The 18601-nt window shown below is 38.5% G+C and overlaps 1 protein-coding gene across 4 annotated transcripts in view; it reads left to right on the plus strand.

Moving 5' to 3' along the window:
• Positions 1 to 18601, plus strand: part of EML1 (EMAP like 1) — an 80250-nt gene that overhangs the window by 8500 nt on the left and 53149 nt on the right. The gene's annotated exons all lie outside the window — the stretch shown is intronic.

Raw genomic sequence — 18601 nt, forward strand, 5'->3', positions numbered from 1 at the left:
TGTGAGGTCAGGTTCTTGCTTTTTCTCCCTTTTATGCTAGATAGTGTGAGAATCCTTGTAATAGCTGTATGTCAGTTTGGAAAGAAGTGTTTTCCCTTGTACTTAGAGATTTTAATGAACTAATGAGAGGTCTTTTGGGACTAAATATTTTACACAATTTTTAAGTTAAGTGTTTATATATTTTTCAAGTCTTGAGGCCTTTCTCTACTGAGAAGTGAGAAAAGATCCATTTTTAAATTTGGGAGGATGGTGTGTGGTCCAGCAGACCCCTGGTGTAGGGGCATACAGGCAAGCCTTTTCTTGACTGGTGTACTGCAGGGTCCTGCAGCTGAAGGGCTGCATTCTTAAAAGAGCAATAAGGTGCACTGGCTCTTGATGCTGCAATTCAGCACCTGCATGTCCACCTTAGCAGGAACTGTGGGACAAGAGAAAGAAATCTGTAAAGCAAAACAGTTTGTGGTGAGGCCTGGGGTATCCAGTGTCAGTGCATTTACTGTGGGCTAGCTCTAACTTTCTGCCATGTTCCAAACACACTTCAGCACTGGAGCTGTGCTGCTGGAGTGCTCTCCCAAGACTTGGCCTCTCTATGAGCCAAAGAGGGGTGATGGGTGACAAACACTGGATAAGCATCTTTGGGAACAAACTGAAATATGTATAGGGAGCTGGGGCAGCTAGAGCTGGGGCAGTTGAATTGTCATAGTCTTTTAGAGATGTTTTCTCCTACTCTCTAGTCTTTAACCATTGTTTGTTCTGATTTGGGAAGTAACATGGTCAGTACACCAAGAGAGAAGTTGCTTCCTTGATGTTCTGCCCTGGTTTTCTTAAGAGATTTTTAATATCATGAACAAGGGACCAGAGGACCTGTGTTGAACTTGAGCAGTTCCTGAGGTCTAAATATTTTTTTAATAGTTTCTCTGTCAGAAAGATCACTATGAGTGTTGATCATGTTCAGAACAAAAAATGGAAAACTCTGGATTTCTTTATTTTGAGCAAGTTTTAGTGGATCAGACAGAACTAAAATTAAGGCTTTGCATTTACAACAATTCTGCTTTACTGAAAGATCTAAGCCCAGTCATTTTTAAGGCAGAAAGGGGGGAAGGAATATGGGTGTAGCAGTCTACCTGTCCTTTTTGTTATTTAATAGCTTGGTGTTTCCATCCCTGCTTTAAGCTGAATAAACAGTATACAAATCGTAAGGGCTTTGGTTATGGGGTTCCCTTCCTAGGTTGTTATTGATTATTGTGTGGTGGCTTTTGCTTAGATTGTTTTTGCTGTATTGGATGACCTGTTGTTTGAAAGAATTAGGATAAGCATGTTATCTGTGCAAGCCTGAAAAAATATGGTTCTGACTATCACACCAGTAGTATTTCAGGACAAATTTATAGCTGAATTACGTTGTTCGTTATTTGAATGGTATTTCAACTTTCTTTTATGATCTGGAGGCTTTGTTTTGGTTTTAGGAAAGAGTTAAATAACTGAGTTGTGGGATTAAATGTTCAGCTGTGGAATTGAAAAATGGTTGCCGTTGTGTTAAGTGAATGCTTTATAACTAAAATTCATGGAAGTTGGAAAACACATTTGTTGGTGTGGTCTCCTGAGAGCAATATATTTGTATCTACTCACTCATTTTTTATGGAGCACAGGGTTTTAGGCACTAGGGTGAAACTTTACAGCAGTGAACAGAGTAGTGTGGTTTATTCCAGCATTGCCTCGTGTAAATTCTTTGAGAGATTCTGTTCTGTAGCTGTCAGTTCTTGGTAAGATCTGTTGCTTGTATTTTAGTTTTTTCTGTGAACACATACCCCTGGGTGATTGATCTGTTTATTTCTAAATTTTGTTTAAATAGGGGGAGTCTATGGCAGGGCAACCCACCACTTCCCACTCTCCCACAGGGCCAAGATGAATCAAAAGAACTCTTTCTCCTTTCATCTGCCCTTTTAAAATAAAATAAAATGTACCTTGTTTCTGATGCATAGGGATGTAATACAATCATTTTTCTAACTTTGAAGATGAGTAACACTATGTGATAATGTTTCAACTGTTTCAAAGAAATGAAAGGATAGAAAGTAACATAGATGGGGAGACAAAAGGATGTTAAAGATGACAGGCTCAGTCCTTCAGATGTTATGTGATAAGAGGGTGTATAGTGTTCCTTGGGATAAAGGTTAATAAACCAGAGAGCTGTGGGAGCTTGAAGATAGCACTGTAAAATTCAGAAGACAGAGGTTAAGTGGATTCCGATCTTGAGGGCAAACCTGTTGTCCCTGCCCCACTGCCCGTTTCCATTTTCACCTGGGGCTGATAAACCACACCACACTGTGCAGCTGCTGAAGGAAGGTCTCATTTCCCCTTCCCTTGCTGTCTGTGGTTTTACCTACTTGATGGACTAAATTGTCAGGAGTTAGTTTAACATGCTAACCTAACAGAAAAAAAAAATTAAAACCAGGGAGTATCTGTGTGTGGTATTTTGATTTTGCTTTTGCTGGGTTAGTTTTCTGCCAAGTTGGAGAATTAAATCAGTTTCCAGAGGCAGCAAAAGATATATTGTAGGAGAAATGGGTGCTGCAGGCAGACTGTGGGTTTCTAGAATGGCCATTGTGTCTTGTAGAACTGGACCCTTGCTTTTGTCATTGCAGCTGCTTGTGGCACCATGTGTTGCACAGCATCAATAAATTAATCCAAGTTAGAAGTGTTGCCCATCTGTTGTGTATTGTAGCAGGTAGAAGTGATCCCCTTTTTTCAGTCTTGTGCCAGGCATAGTGGTGGTAGGCAAACTTTTAAAACAGTGCATAAGGCAGTACAAGGGAGAGACATGGAGCTGCTGAGGAGTAATAAAGAGCGAAACTACTTTTTGACTGCTACAAATATGATTGAAAATTGAATTAAGGTTCATAGAGGTAGAAAATTAGCTATGCATCATAAATTTAGTTTCCAGTCCACCTACCCATTCTAAGCAGAGTGAACGAACATAAATTTTTTACCATTGAGATTTCTCTCTTTCTTTGGTGAATGTTTTGGTTTTGTCATTGTTTTCATGTGTGTCTGTGTGTGTTTTGTTGGTTTTTTCCCTCCTTGGAAACGATGGACCTCAATCTTTTTTGTAATCCTTTTAATGTGCTCTTCAGAATATGACATCACATTCAATTAAAAAAAGCATCATAGTTAGCCCCAGGCACACAGGTGTACTCAATATTTTTTAAACTGAAATTTTAATTAGTAGTTGAATATCACCTACCTTTTTTCTTGCACTTTGGAAATTTGTAGCTTTGTATTTCTTAGAATTTGCCTTTATAGTTTTGAGATAGAAGTAAAATTTCTATGACAACAACAATATTCTCTTCTTTCTTACATTACTTTAATTGGGAACATACTTGTTTCAGAGGCATGTTCATCAGATTATTCCATAACTTTTTTAGCAAAAGACATACCCTAAAACCAGAATTAATCAGTAACAAATATCATCAGTGTGATGCTGCTGCACAGTTCTCAGAACCAAATCTGGCCATTCTTTTGATTACAGGAGAGTCATTGCGAAGAGAAGAGGAAGATTCACAGGATCTCTGTGCATTGAGGAATTTTAACACAAATACTCTTGCAAGAACTAGTAATCATCTTTGGCAGTCCCATATAGGAAGGCCTGGATTAAAAATTTTGTGCTTGAGAGAGAGTTTACTCTTTTGTTTGTTTATTCTTCATTGTTTCCAAGAAGATTAAAAAGGCCTAAAGCAGCACGAGTGATTCCTGCAAGGCTCTGTAGGATTTTGTGAAGCCCAGAAACCATTTCATTGGTGCTGGGTTATTAACCTTGGTAGTTGTGACTCAGAAGGTTATGAGAGATTTGTGTGCATATTGTTCTAGGAGAGGGTAACTTCAGGGGTTTTCCTCCTTTCTAGTTGTTATATTTGAGTTTTTAATTTTAAAAAATATTTAGCCTCAGGGAGCCCTCAAAATCTAAGCCTTTTACTGTCTCCTGAATTTGGCAGTTGCTTCTCTTGGTTGAAATCTCTAGGCATGTGGGATGTGAAGCTTTGAAGTAGCTATTGCCTGGCTGAAGCCTCTCTGGAGGCAAGGAGAAGGATAATAAAGTTTTGACATCTTCTTTCTTTCCATCATGCAGATATTTTAACAGAAGTGAAACAGCTGATTTTTAGTAAAGACTCTAAAATTACAGAATTGCTAAGATTGTCTCTTTTGTGGTTTGGATTTCATTTAGAACAATTGCTAAAATCAGTGGTGTGGAAAGCCACATGCATTTTGTCAGTGTTTTAATATCTGGCATTAGGAACTGGTTAATCCATTTTAGTGGAACAAGAGATTCAAGAGGGAGATGTTGCAGCCCAGCCCAACATCTTAGATGTTGCCCAATGGACCACTGACAAATACCAGAAAAGGCAAAGTGAGATATTTGGGTGGGGGCAAAAACCCCAGCAGAAGTTTCTCATTCTTTGTAATTCTGGTTCTGCATAGTTTCTGCCAGTCCCATGCTCAGTGAGCAAACAATTGCCAAGTCCATGGCAATCTATCCCAAAGAGTGAGCACCTTCACCTTCTGGGCAAGGCTCTGTCTCAGCACTGCTCCTGTACTTCCCCAAGAATGAAATAGGTACAGGCAACCTTCTCCTGGCTACCCCTAACTTTTCCGGTCTGGCTCCCTTAAAATAAGTGTCTTGTTGTACAGAATAAGAAGTAGGACAATACATCAGGGAGGGGAAAAAGCTATTTCAAACATCTTGATTATGGCATGGTGAAACTCTTTCTGTTTGGGTGTTTCCAGCTGTTCCTGGCACAGAGCACTTCTGACACTGCACTGGTTTGTATTAACTAGGTTTACTAGATTTAATGGTGGCTAAAATCCATACAGTGATTTTAAAACAATTGGTGTCATGCAGGCATTGCTCAGTTTAACAAGCTGCCTGTGTTCTTCTGTGCTGCAAAGAATGTGCACTGTGGAAGCTTTATGTTTACTGTAAATGTAGTAGTAAGAGTTTTTCGTAGAAAATTTGTTTTAAGAAGTGTAAATTATCTGGTTTTACATGCAGTTTATTGGAGTACCTTTTCTTCTGCTGCATGAATAGATAGACCTATATAAAAATTTAAAGTCACTTTGTGCTACAAACAGCAATTCTGTAACTCTGCTGACAAGTCAGCAACTTGCACAGTTGTGAAATCTTCCCTTTTCTTTTCCAGTTATGACAGGGAAAAATTGACATGTTGTTCTTACAAGTCCATGTTACCTGTCCTTTAGCAAGCTGTGCTTGAGCACTGCATACTAAATGTCAGTTATCATATTGTGCAATCTGTATGAGCAGAATTCCCACTTCCACAGCTGTGGGAGTAGAAATGGGAAGCAGTCAAATAAACTCAGTCCCTCAAGGCTCCTCCCAAGGTGACTGGTGCAGAGTGCAGTGAGGTCCAGGGAATTCTTCTGACCTTTTGGAGGCACAAACCTTGGGAAACAAATGAGTGTTGTTAAAGTGATGACATCTTTCACATGATAAAAGTAGCAGCTTAAAAAAAAAAGCTTTTGACACTTTTGACAGGCTTGCACATGAGAATTAGATAGTAAAAAGAAGGTGTGGGTTGGCAAGGCATTAGATATGAATGATATGCAGGTTTGTATCCATTTCTCTTTAAGCAATGTTGTGCTGAAGATGAAGCCCTCTGAACAGTTGTGTAAAGCAGAGGTTTTAAAGTGAAAATGGATTGTATCCATTTGAAATAATTCAAGGGAAGCTGTGGAAAGCTACTGGCACTCTTTTTCTGAATAACTCTTTGCCTCATTAAGAAGTTCTTAATACAGCATATTCTGGGTATAATCTTAGAACTGTGTGCATTGGCTTACCAAGTGTCTTATTTATTCACTTTCAATTTAACTTTCAGGAATAATAAGCTTTTTTCTTGTACTGTATGTTCTGAACATTCTCCTTACTGCCTTTACAACGTGTCAAGGATGCAGGAAAAAAGCTAAAGGAGAGGGTGATTTTTGTAATTTGCATTGAGAAGGAGGAATGGGAAGAAGAAGTGAAGACAAAGCAGGGCCTTGACCTACCTATAGTGCATGAATTTTGTGATTAGTCCACAGGAAAGTTGTATATGGAGAGATACACATAAGGCAGAAGACAATACATGGCATTTAGTATTCCTGTGGGATTTGGGGATCTTCAGCTTAATTCGGCAGGGTGTCATCAGAAGGCCAAATGTACTGGTGGCAGCAGAATTGGGTTCAGGCAACTGCCCCACTCCTATTGCCACGTTTCTGGCTTCTTGCACTGGACTGTGTCCATGTTCTGTGCCCTGTGCCATCTGGGAGCCTGATTCTGTACTTTCCACCTGCACAGTGGATCCCAGCTCTGTCCCAGAACAAACAGAGACCCACTCCCACCTGCTGAGCTCCCAGCCTGGCAGTGCTGCCAGCTCTCTCCAGTACCTGCTGGTGGTGGTCACTCACCCTGTACCCTGGGACCACGACTCCTGAGTGCAGCTCAGATGTGAAGGTATCCCTGCATGTGCTGACTTCAGATTTGGGGTAATCTCTTCCCTGAAGGAGGGAGCAGCAACAGCTGCCTGTGTGCAGGGACATGTCTGTGGGCAGTCAAGAGGCATTGAGAGGGCCTGGTCTGTGCTGGCAGTTTTTAAATATTATTTTCTTTGTAATTTTTTAGTACCATTTTGATTTCCCAAGGGAAGGTCAGGATGAGTTCTGGAGGATTCAGCTCTGTTGGGGGGACCCTTTTCCCACCCCACTGCTGCTCTGTCCTGTTTGCCAGCCTGCAGGTCCTTCAGAAATCAGATGGGAGCTGCCAAAATAGCAGATGTTTCTGCTGAGTGTGCTGTAATTTCTCACAGCACTGATGCTGATCAGGCTTTGTGTGCAGGTCTCAGCAGCACAGCTGAATGTCCTCCAGCCTTTGCCATGCCTGACTGGATAGTGTTTATCCCCACAGGACAGCCCTGACTGAGGGCTGCAGGCTTGGGCTGGGTACATTTTACTGGTGATTTTAGGGACACCTTCCATTAGATCAGATTTCTCAAAGTCCCATCCAGCCTGACTTTGAACATTTCTAGTAATGGGGCATCTGGAGCTTCTCTGGGCACTCTGTTCTGGTGCCCCAGCAACCACTGGGCAGGCTGAAGAGAAGAAGACTCCAGAACCTGCTCCATGAGAGGGTAGCTTCCTGCAGAGTTTGTGAGGAAATGCTTTGAAATTTTTGGGACTTGCCTTTTTCTTCTGTAAGCAATTGTCCATGAAACAAAATGGGGTTTTTTAAATCATCTGGTACAGATCTATGAATGCTAATGCACTGTCCTTGTTGTTGGTTGTTTTGTGGATGAAATGGCAAACAGAAAGTTCTAGCAATTCTGGAAAAATTATTAAGCTTTCCTTTTAACCTCTGGGGAGTAAGAAAATGCAAGGCTGAATAATGAAGCTTACAACAACACTGTTTTATTAATTTTTATAAGATTTTTAAAAATTATTTAATAATTCCTTATAATTTTGTAGGAATCAGGCCTCATCCTTTCAGAAGACAGACTTTCCTGGCATCAGATAAATCTGATAAATGTATTTAATGTGATTTTGAAATGCAGTAAATATGAAACCAGCAAACTTGATGTCCAGTTCAAAAGCCTCTTTTTCATGCAAGGGGAGCTAGTAGGGTATTGAACTACTTTGCAATACATTAGGAAAATTTTTTTTTCTTTTTTTAATGATTAGGGAAGCAGGAACTATCACACTCTGTGAATGACTTCTCAAAATGTAGTTTCCAGTTTACTACTTGGGTTTTAGTTTATTCTTGTGTGGATCTTTTGAGGAGCAACTTGTTTGTTTCTTTGCTTTGGGTTTTGTTTCGTTTGTTATTTTTACTTGGGCCTACAAAGCTGTCTTGTTCCCATCTAAAAGGAAGAAAAAGAGAGCTGTGGGTAGATTTACTTGACTGTGTGACCCCTTTGTCTTAGTGGCACTCACTGCTAGAGCTGTTGCTTGTTGGCTTCAGTGTAACAGGATTCCTGATCAACTGGATCATTTTTCCTTTCTTTTCACCTTTTGGCTTTGCAAATACTGAACACTTTTGCTTTTGGTGAAGAATCAACACTTGGAAACTGTTACAAATAAGGCCAATGAGAGTGAGGAGTTGAGTCACTGACTCAGGTCACTGATCACTTCTCTCCCATGGAGATCTATGTATCTTAGCATGAACTTATGTATTTAGTTTGTTGCTTTTATGTAACTAAGTATTTTTGTGATGAAGCTGTACTGTACTAGGCTTTAATCTTGACTGTCTGGTGCTAAAATGAAGGATATTTTGAAAAAGACATCTCCTGGCTGACGTAAAAAATTATGTGCTGTGAGCAGATATTGTTTTCTGAACTATCTCTTCAGTGGACTTGGGAGAAATGTTTTCCAACCAGTTTCAACTTTTTTCCATCTCTTGTAAATCTAGTGATTTTCAAGTTCAATGTGGTGCTCAGTTTACTGCCCTAGAAATCACTCCTCTGTGCTGTGTTGGGGAAGTTTACTGTACCTGAATGTTGTGATGGGCAAATCTTATCACTGCAATAATCTTTACATACTTGTAGACCACAAATCTATGTGCAGGATCACTTTAAAAAATGTTCCTTCTTGAATTGTAAATAAAGTTTGTATTGTTAAACAATGCCTTTAAAATACTAAATTCATTTAGTTCAAGTGCCTGCACTTGACCTAACTTGTGCCTGTACTCTTGCATACAGAAGTCTGACTTATGTGAGTTCCACCCACATCCAGAGCTAAGAAAGCGTAAGAGAGCTCTTGCCCTAAGGCTGAATGGCTGTATTAGCCTTAAAGGTTTGTCTTTGCTGATAGGCTCCACCTTATCATGAAGCTGAAGCTCAGATTCCCATAATCACAGGGCTACAAGAGCCTTATCAGCCAGGCTTTCTGCAGGGTTTGTTCACACTAGTCCTTCAGCACAGTGCTATTAGGAGATGGCTTTTGGGAAAGGATTTGCTCTGCTCAGCCATCATCCATCTAATCTCTGGAGTGAAAACTCTTACGGGAGAAGTACTGACTGCCGCCAGAAGGAAATCAGTCGCACAAAGTCCTTGAAGGAGAGGAACAGTCATGAGCCAGGCTCAGCTTGGACCTTGGCCTGAGGCTTGTTCCCAGCCAAGGGCAGACCAGACGTCTGCTGACTCTGTCACTTTTACTGAGGGCTCTCCGTAGCTCTGGGGAGAGACAGTATTGCATTCATTGATCAAAGTGTATTTCTAAACTTTTTTCACTCAATATGAAAGATATAAAATAGTTTGTCTCTGTCTCCTCCTCCATGAAAGCCTGAATTTCTTTCAAAAATTTGTGCATGCTGTGGCATTGCCAAGTGCTGCAGAGGATGGGGCAAGCCTTAGAATACAAGTTGTTCATTCTCACAGGGTGGTAGGACCACACTTCACAGTGTGCTGGGAATGGCACTGCAGCTGGGTGACATTTGTGACAATGCTGTGCACCCTATTGTGGCGAAATAAGAATATGATCTCATGCTAGGGAACCCAATTATAAATAAAAAGGGTGGAAAATTTCTTCTAATGGAATTGTCTCTTTTGGCAATTAGAGGAGTCGCATTTTTAACCAAATAAATTTTCAGATTATATGTGTTTCTCTGTTTCCTGAAATAAGCTGAATTAATTTTTTTATTTAAGAATAGCAAATAAAGGGTCTGTTTTTTTCTTCCTTCTCCTAAATAGCCTTAATGCCGTCATCTTCCTGGTTAATGCCAGGACATCAAATATTATATCAAGTGTGGTATCTCTGGCCGTGTTTGAGTCCTTGGCAAGGGCAGTTTGTTCTTTCTGCATTTATGTCAGCAAAGATTTTTTTGCTGGAGAGTGGGAATATGTAATGGGAAGAATTTACAGTAAGAAGTTATATTACTAATAATTATATTATTATATTGTATTATATTCGCCTGAGTTATATGAAGGGAAGACTTAATCCTAACTGAAGATGAGGATGGACAGTGGGTAAAATTTCATTCAGTTTTGGGCATTCTGGATGCTTTTTTGCCTCTGCCATCCAAGCAAGGCTATCACTAGTTAATTAAAGTACTTCTCACGTGCACTAGATTAACTGCCCATTCTAGAAAAAAAATTCTATATTCCTGTTAGAGACAGTACTGAACAAGACAGGTTTTAAAAGATGACTTTTAATAGTCTTCTAAATTTGAAATAATTTTTCCTTTAAATATTTAGATTGTGATTTGTCTTTGTGACACCCTGTAATGAAGTCTAACACTGCATTAATTTCAGAAACTAAAATATTTAGGAGGTACAGAGTTCTAAAGAAAAGTCAGACCACTGCTGAAAGTAAAGCCATTAGCTGAGAGCAAGTAGCCAGAGTCTGTGAAAGTGATAAATCTGCTTTAGACATCAATGGCCCCTTCTGCAGGTGCAGGAGGAATGTTTTATTCTCTTTGTATTGTTTGTATAGTTTGATTCTACAGAAAACAATTAATAAAGCTGATTAGCCTTTAAGAAATGTAAATGTAGAATGGGAGTGGTATTTATTTTACAAATAAATGCCATTGATTAGAGGCTGAGATTTTCCAATTCTTGTTTCTCAGAGGATACACTTATGAAATAAGATAAAACATAAACTATTTCAAATTGATAATTTTGGATTACTTGCTGTTGATGCAGTCTCAGTTTAATAAATTTCTAATTTCTTAAGTGGAAAAGTGTTTAATTGCTTATGTATTTCTAAAGTTTAACAGTGTTTTCAATTTGTTTTTAAATAAACATAGATATGTAAGATTATAATTTTCATTAAACTGTAAATTATAAAAAAATATAAGGAAAAAGCTAGTGGTCCAAGTAAATTTGAGGATCAGTTGTCATTTTAATATTGAATATGGAAATTAGGAAAATGACAAAATGTATGCTGACCTAAGTAGTGTCTGAAGTGTTTAAATGGTCCTGTCTCGAATGTAACATAAAGGCTGCATTTAACTGCAGATCAGCTACTGGCTGATGTATCTTAGGGTTTATTGAGACTGTGAATCAACTTTTCTTTTGTAAAATAACTTAAATACAAAACAAAGAAGGAAAAAAAAATTGGCTTGTAATTCATTACCACAGACTAACATCAGTAACTTTTAAAAGGTGTTTTAAGTCAGTTTTCTTGCCTTTGGAATCTCTCCTCACTGCAAGTAAAAGTAATTATTTCTGCTTTTATGCATATGGCATAGTTGAAGAATGAAATGGAGACATCCAGTTTTTTACAGCAGTGAAAAGGTATTGAATTAAACACTATAAAGTTTCAAGGAGAAAGTTTTTGTGAACTGATGTGTGATGTCTATTTGTGTGTGGTTTAAAGTATGTTTAGGAGAAGCAAATCTCTTCTGAATTGGTTCTTTTTGTCTAGTAGTGCTAAACAAAAGCTGAAAATTTTTGCCTTACATCATGTGGTGAATTTGCATTCATTCCTTCCTGGCTGTTGTTGGAGGACTTGGACGTTGAGCCATAGCTGTGGCATGGAGATGGAGAGTCATTGGAGATGTTCTCCTGTGTTCCACAATCTATTTCTCTTTTCTTGTTTTAAGGTCTTTATGCAGGTCTCAGCACATCACTGAGAATATAAGATTGAGGCAGGTCTCTTGATACAGGTCTCAGCACTGAGGATATATGATGGTAAAACACAGCCCAGCTATTCTGCCCTAGTACCTTAATTACCCTACTGGTTCCTTCATTAGCAAGTTCTTGTTAGGCTGCATCTTCAGTTTCTTAACTCCAGGCAGGTACCATGGAGTCCCTGCCTTTTCACACTTCTATCCTTGCATTCATATCATGCTATGGAATATCATCTTTACCCTCCTGGTTTCTGTTTGCATTGCTGGCATTTAAGGGTTTTTTTCAATGGTGTGGGCTGATCCCAGCATAATGTGGAGGAATCATAATTGGTTAAAACATTTTCTATTGACTTCTGTGTTCAACAGAGCCAACACAGTAGCTCTGAACAGTTAAAGCATTTATGTTGATAGACCTCTTCTGAGTGAAATTCCTCTAATTTATTAATGTGTCAAAATTTTCTTCCATCTTCTTCTAAAGTGCTGTTGGGGAAGATAATTTTTAACTGGTTGATTTCCAAGTAGAAGCTCATTTACCATCTGCTTGGGAAAAGACAGTAAGCTGCTGGCTATAGCTTGACAGCTACAGGCAGGTCAAGGGCACGTGCTTATAATTTTGCTGCAGTGATTCCTAACTAATTAGCCATGAGGAGCTTTCTGAAAATGTTCTGTTAGATCATTTTCTTCTCTCCCATTTTGTTAATGAATGCAGTGCTCCCAGCTGTGACGCCCTGAGTGATGATTGCTATTATGGATTTATCCTTTCAAATTCTGCCTCTAATTTTAGGAAATTATATTCCCTGTCTTTAGGTTTCTAGTGGTGAAACTGTAAAAGGACAAGTTATTCCTCAGTGAGTGTTGGGAAATACACTAATAAGATTTTATAAGTACTGGGCTGCAATAGCTAGCTGTATTAGAAGAGGAAAATACCGTTCAAAAATATAACCATCTGTAGTCCATATTAGTTGCCAAAATTATCTTTTTTATTAATAAAAATGGTTTAGAAGCGATCTGTTCTGATAAGATGATGCTTTACTGCTACTGTGGTTCCCAGCACATCCAGAGTAGGGCATTAGGCAAATGTGTGAGACTGAGTTTTCTTCCCATTTCCTCCTACACACACATATCATGTGAGGACATGGAAAAACTAATCTGGGCTGTTCAGATTACTTAATGTGAGATGTACCTGATTGTACCCAACTAGGGCTCTCCTTACATTGCTAATCACTCTTATCTTAAGAACATGCATTACAATAAAGAATTAATTGAAAAGTTGTCCTACCTGTTCAAAAATGGTATGTGTGTATACATACATAAGCTTACAGATAGGCATGGCATTGATCCTGTAGCTATTTGGTTTAAATATTAGATATGATTTCTTGTTCCTCATCATCAAATTTTCCATCTCAAAAAGTATATATTATGCTTATACTTTTATCCTATTATATATACATTTATAGCAAAATACAGTTAGAGAATTAGACTTTCAGCTGGCAACAAGTTTTGATTTCCGAAACTTCACATAATGCAACAATGTTTACAGTTTTACCTGTAGTTAAAAGATTCTGCCTGTTTTTTTCCACTAGTTACCACACAAAGTAACAAGATTAAATAGGAAAACATTATTTTGGGCTCTAAATCCACTTGCTTCTCACAGTGGAAAGCTCTAATCTGGCAGACCAGTCTAGTATGTACCAGACTTTATGATAAGCTGTTGCCCATATGTGTTGTCATTGTCCCCAGGAGACAAGCCGGGAGGGCTGCTGCTGTGTTTCAGGTATGGTACAGTGTTTTGCATTAGAAAAGTGAGCAGAGGAAAGATATTTAGTCTGTGAAATACTGTTGACATTAATCTTTTAAACAAAGGAGCCTGGCGTGGTGTTGTCAAAGGAAACGAAACCTGCTGGTTTATTTTCCCATTGTTCCCTTACACAGAGGCTCTGGCCTCCTAATGGCCACTGACATTATGCCACAGAAACTGATACAAGGAGAATACTTTGTACTTTCCAATCTTGCTTCAAAGCCTGCCAACAATGTTGTGGCTGCATTCCCCTGTTTCTGTGCTACAGTGAATTGCTTGTGTTTATTCTGAGAAAAGTTGGATGATTGTCTCTCTTCCCAGTTTTTTTTTTTTCTCTCTGTTGCTCTCAACTCAGAACAACTGTTTCTATCCAATAGCTTGTCTGCCTGACTTCTGTGACCCAGACTCAAAGATGCATGAAATGAACCAAATAGGGAGGGCAGGATTTGGAAGGTGTAGGAGAGGCCTGCCACAGAGAAATGTTTTTCTGCTCTCTTAGAGTGTCAAGCTAAACATATGGTATCAGGAGAGGTGAAGCAGAGAGGTCATTTGAAAATTAGTGGTAGTGCTACTCCCAGGATGCTTGAAGGAAGTTGCTGAAGTATCTCAGTTACTTGCATGAGATCTCAGTGGTGATGCGGGCAGGAGAAGGGGAATTTGCCAAACGTGTGACATGCTGAGTGACATGTGCCACATCTGACAGCTTTGCAGTTAGTGGAGTGCAAAAGCCATGGGCCTTCATGGGTGGAAAGCTGTTTCTGGAAGTGTAGGATCTTCAGTGTTCTTAATTGCTTGCTAGTATACAGAGTCAAATTCAGGCTATGATCTCCTAATCTGCAGGATTGTGCTTTTTTTTTGTTTGCTTATTTTTTCATAACTACTGTTTTTAACTTTCTCTCTCCTTTTATGGCATATCTTTCTCAGCAGTTACTGTGTTCTGCTATAGAGTTAGCTGCATGCTGAGGGTAGAAAATTCCTTTCTGTCCATGTACATTTTCATAAGGCTGTAGTTGTGGCCCTGAAGTTCATAGTTATTTCCAAGGAATGTAAATACTTGTACCAACTGATTTCAGGACAAGTACAGAATGTGATACACTTAATGAAATCTCTCAGTGACAGAAAATCTTTCAGCTGCCAGTTGAGCTCAATTGAGGCTTGCTGGCACAATCTATGTCTTTATGCTAGAAGAAGAGCTGCTCTGTGTTTGGGTGATGCTGCCTTTCCACTGCCATCCCTTGCCATGTTTTCCATCATGTGGGTTATCTTTAGTTTTTGCCAAAGACCACTGCTGGCATTTGCTGTCCTCAGAAGGCTTGGATTCTCTTTCCTGACATCCTGCAGAGTGTCTAAACACAAGGACAACTCTGCAAAGACTTTGAGATGCCACTTTTAAAATGTATTATAAAGAAAGTGTCTAGCAACCACATTTGCAATCAGTTTTGGAAGTACTTCATGTACAGTTTTATCTTGTTAATTGGTGCTCCAAATATGCCATGTGGATTGAGTAAACTCAGATTTGTTTGCCAGTCTTTTGAGAATTGGTACCTAATATTTCCACTGCATGGCCAACTGCTGTGGTCTGAGCTGGACAAGATAGCCTCAAAATTAATGTCTGCATAGTGCAAAGGTGGAATATGTTTAATAAAGTAGTTCTTCTGGGGGGGAGAATGCCAAGTCCTATTTTAATTATTTCATACACATTAACATACAGGTAAGATTTAGGTTTTTCAGAAAGTTTAAGTTTTTCTACAGAAGAAATCTATAGAAAATAGTATGCATCTAATAGACTTCCTTCTAACTAATGGTGTAAGTATGTAATTTAGCTTTAGCCTACATACAATGAAATAGTATTGAAATCGCTTTTGTGAACAGCATACACATCCTGTTGTTGGCTTTGCTTCAGCTATTTCTTCACATTTGGCTAAGCTCAAGTACTAAATTGCTGTAAAACTGGAATACACTCTGGAAGCAGATTAATCATTTGACTCAGTATTGTCTTTTAGTTTGCCATAAGAAATCTTTCCAATCTATGAGATCATGGATTAGCTGGTTGGACAATTTAGAGAGGCATGTATTACATTCCCCTTTTTTGCTGCCTTCCCTTTGAAACTTGCAGAATCTCAGCAAAACAAAAATGACAGATGACTCTTTTTCCCAAGCTTTACCACAAATGTCTTTTGCAATGAAAAATGAGGCATCTGAATTGATACCTCATTGTTTTATCTAATTTTGGACATTGTAGGTGGCATTTATCTCATGAGATGTAGATTAACTTCCTGTCCATTGCAGGTGAGCAGGAATCTTTAAGGTCCCTTCCTACCAAAACCATTCTATGATTTACATGTTTTCTTAGTGAAAAGAAAAGAAATGAACATTATAGAAAGTGACTCAGGTTTCAGGTTTCTAAAAACATGTTGCATAAATTTCACTGTAAAGTCCTTTTTCTTCTTGTTGATGAAAAAAGGAATGATAATTCTGCTGTGCTATTGATGCTGCCCATGTAGGTGGTGTGATGTCTGTTCTGCCCATCCATGGGCAAGGGGTGGTAGTGACTGATAAGGAGATCTAATACTTGAAGGCAATTTGTCTGGATTTGCAGTGTCCTTCATATGCCTTTCCAAATTTCATTACAAATCCGTGCTAAAATATGCCTTGCAAATATCCTTTGCTCTGAGGATGAATGGTACACTGCAGAGGCAGGTCACAAATTAGGCTAACAACACCACTCTTGCTTGTGTGGGCAGAGTAGGTGACATCTGCAGGGACATTTTCATTGTTGTATTGTTAGTTTATAGCATTTATTGTTTTTTTTTCTCTTCTGATACTGTACCATTTCACTTATTTGGCTGTGTTGAAGGTGCAACTTTATTGCTCAACATACTGGGATGTAATGATCTGAATGGCAAAAACATTCCACCCTCAACTTGCATAACAAACAGGTTGTGCTTATTTTATAATTGAACTTTGCATTCTTCATAAAATGTAGTTTTGTTGTATTCAGGGTCTCTTTTCTAGCTTACTTGTACATGCATGCAAAGAGGAGGTAAAGTGAAATGGTACTGGACTATAAGCACTGTGTCTCCAGCTGCAATCTTGCAGAAAGCTGTTAAAATTTTATTTTTTTCTTCATCCTTGGAAGGGAACTGCACCCAGTGAAGTACCCACCATAAAAACCAAACAAGCTGTAGGTTGCAGCAAGGATGAGGGTTATGTTGCCAGGACCCTACAAGAATGATGATAGTGGAAGATTCAGATGTTGTGTTCAAGAAAGGGTTTGCTGGGGCCTGTTGGTCAGTGAGGGTGGGAGGGGAAGAGTCACAGTGACAGATGGGGGAAGGGGGAAGAAGGGAGAGAACTGTACATCTTAATAGTTATTAGTGGGAGTGATTTCTTACAGGGCTGTAAATAAACCAGTGCCACTGATTTAGCACTTGAAGATTAATGTCTGGGCAAAATTACTGTTTCTACACACTTAAAAATTAGTGAAATGGATACTTCAATGAGGATGTTTTCTTTTGTAGCAAGAGTAGATCATTTCAACACCAACTGATTTTCCCCTGGATTTTCTTCACTGCCCTGGTTTTGGGATTTGGCTATTTCTTGTTGACTGAATTCAGAGGAAAACTATTCCTGATGATACTGAATTTGGCAGAATGGCTGAAGTTTGAATTTGGCTTGTATTGGTTAAATCAAGCTTTTGATTTGGTTGCCTATTGTCCAGTATGCTAATCCATGTTATTTCCAGCTGAGTTAAAGTGTAAAGTCATTAGAGCAGCGTGGGGCTTTTGTTTGCAGAGGAAAGGTTAAGTTCTGCAGGCAGCTCTTACTGCTGCCAGCATAGCTGCTAATCTGAGTTTGGGAACTAATTACCTGTAATAGCTACAGGACAGAGTCCTGTGCTGAGCAGAAGTCTGATTAGGCCAAAGTTTGGAAAGTTTTGTCATGGGGAAAGTTTTTTAATATTTTTCAGGAACTTGAGTTCTGATTTAGTTCATTCAGAACAAGATAGTTACATTGCTACTATATTCAGCTTAATAATATCCTAATGGTGATATTTTAAATAAGGTCTGAAACTCCTGTAACAGAATTAACAAGCATTATAAACTATAATAGTCTGTAGCTATTTATGGACTGTCAATATTGTTACATTGTTTCTGAGTTGTTTCTAATTCAGCTTTTGATAACCACAGATAGCTATTAGGGGTGTGAGAGATGAGGAAGCCAAAATTGATCTGATGAACAGATTTCAAAACCATTCTGTATTGGAGTGGTTTGGAGATGAATAAATTTAAAAAAAATAAATTAATGCCATTTTTTCCTAGATGCTTATGATTAAAAGTTTTTATGCATTAGCATTTTTGGGTGTGCTTTTAGATGTACTCAGAAACAGTTGTTTTCCTTTTTTAAGCACTTAACTTTGTTTTAAAATTCAAGAGGAGTTATTATTTCACACAAACCATTTAACTTTCACATTACGCCCTTTTACAAAATAAGTGGAAAACTCTGGTTTGGAACAGAGGAGAATTAAGAACACAAGAAATGAAAACAAATACCACCTTCTTCACAAAGAGAGCTCAGCTTTAACAGAAGAAATAAAGGCTACAGGCTTGCATTGGGAATGAGGGAGAAGTCAATTATGCTTGCAGATAGCAGCATAAATATCCATTTTTGCTACAGTATGACTTATTGAATCATGAGCTGAAAGCTATGATCCTTGACTAACATTACTTAAGATTGTCCAGTAAGTTAGTACCTAACTTTTTTTTTAGGTTTCAAAAACTTTAAATAAATCTTTGCAATTCTCTTGAAAAACTACACATTATTTCCCTATTTGATACTGACTTTGATGTCTTTGATGTTGCTTTCTTTTTATTTCTCCTAACTTAATATTGTAAAAAGAGACAGTGTTTCTATGTGATAGGAACAAAAGTGCTCATTTAGAAAAAATATTCTTATTACTAGTTTTGAGTGGAAAGAACGTGTAGTCCCCATCATGGATTTGCAGTCTTGAAGCTTCTATGGGTTACTTCTAAATAATGGGTGAATTGTATCAAAGAAATGACCCTTTTAATAATTTGCAGGCTTAGAGTATAGTTACTGAGTAATTCTGAAATTATTTAAGCTGTTATTTCAGTTAGAGGGAATGTTCTCAAAGCTGCTGGTATAAACTAGGGGTTAGCAGATTGGGTCAGTGTCTGTTCTTC

This window comes from Ammospiza caudacuta, chromosome 6 (genome assembly GCF_027887145.1).
Source record: "Ammospiza caudacuta isolate bAmmCau1 chromosome 6, bAmmCau1.pri, whole genome shotgun sequence".
Classification (NCBI taxonomy): Eukaryota; Metazoa; Chordata; class Aves; order Passeriformes; family Passerellidae; genus Ammospiza; species Ammospiza caudacuta.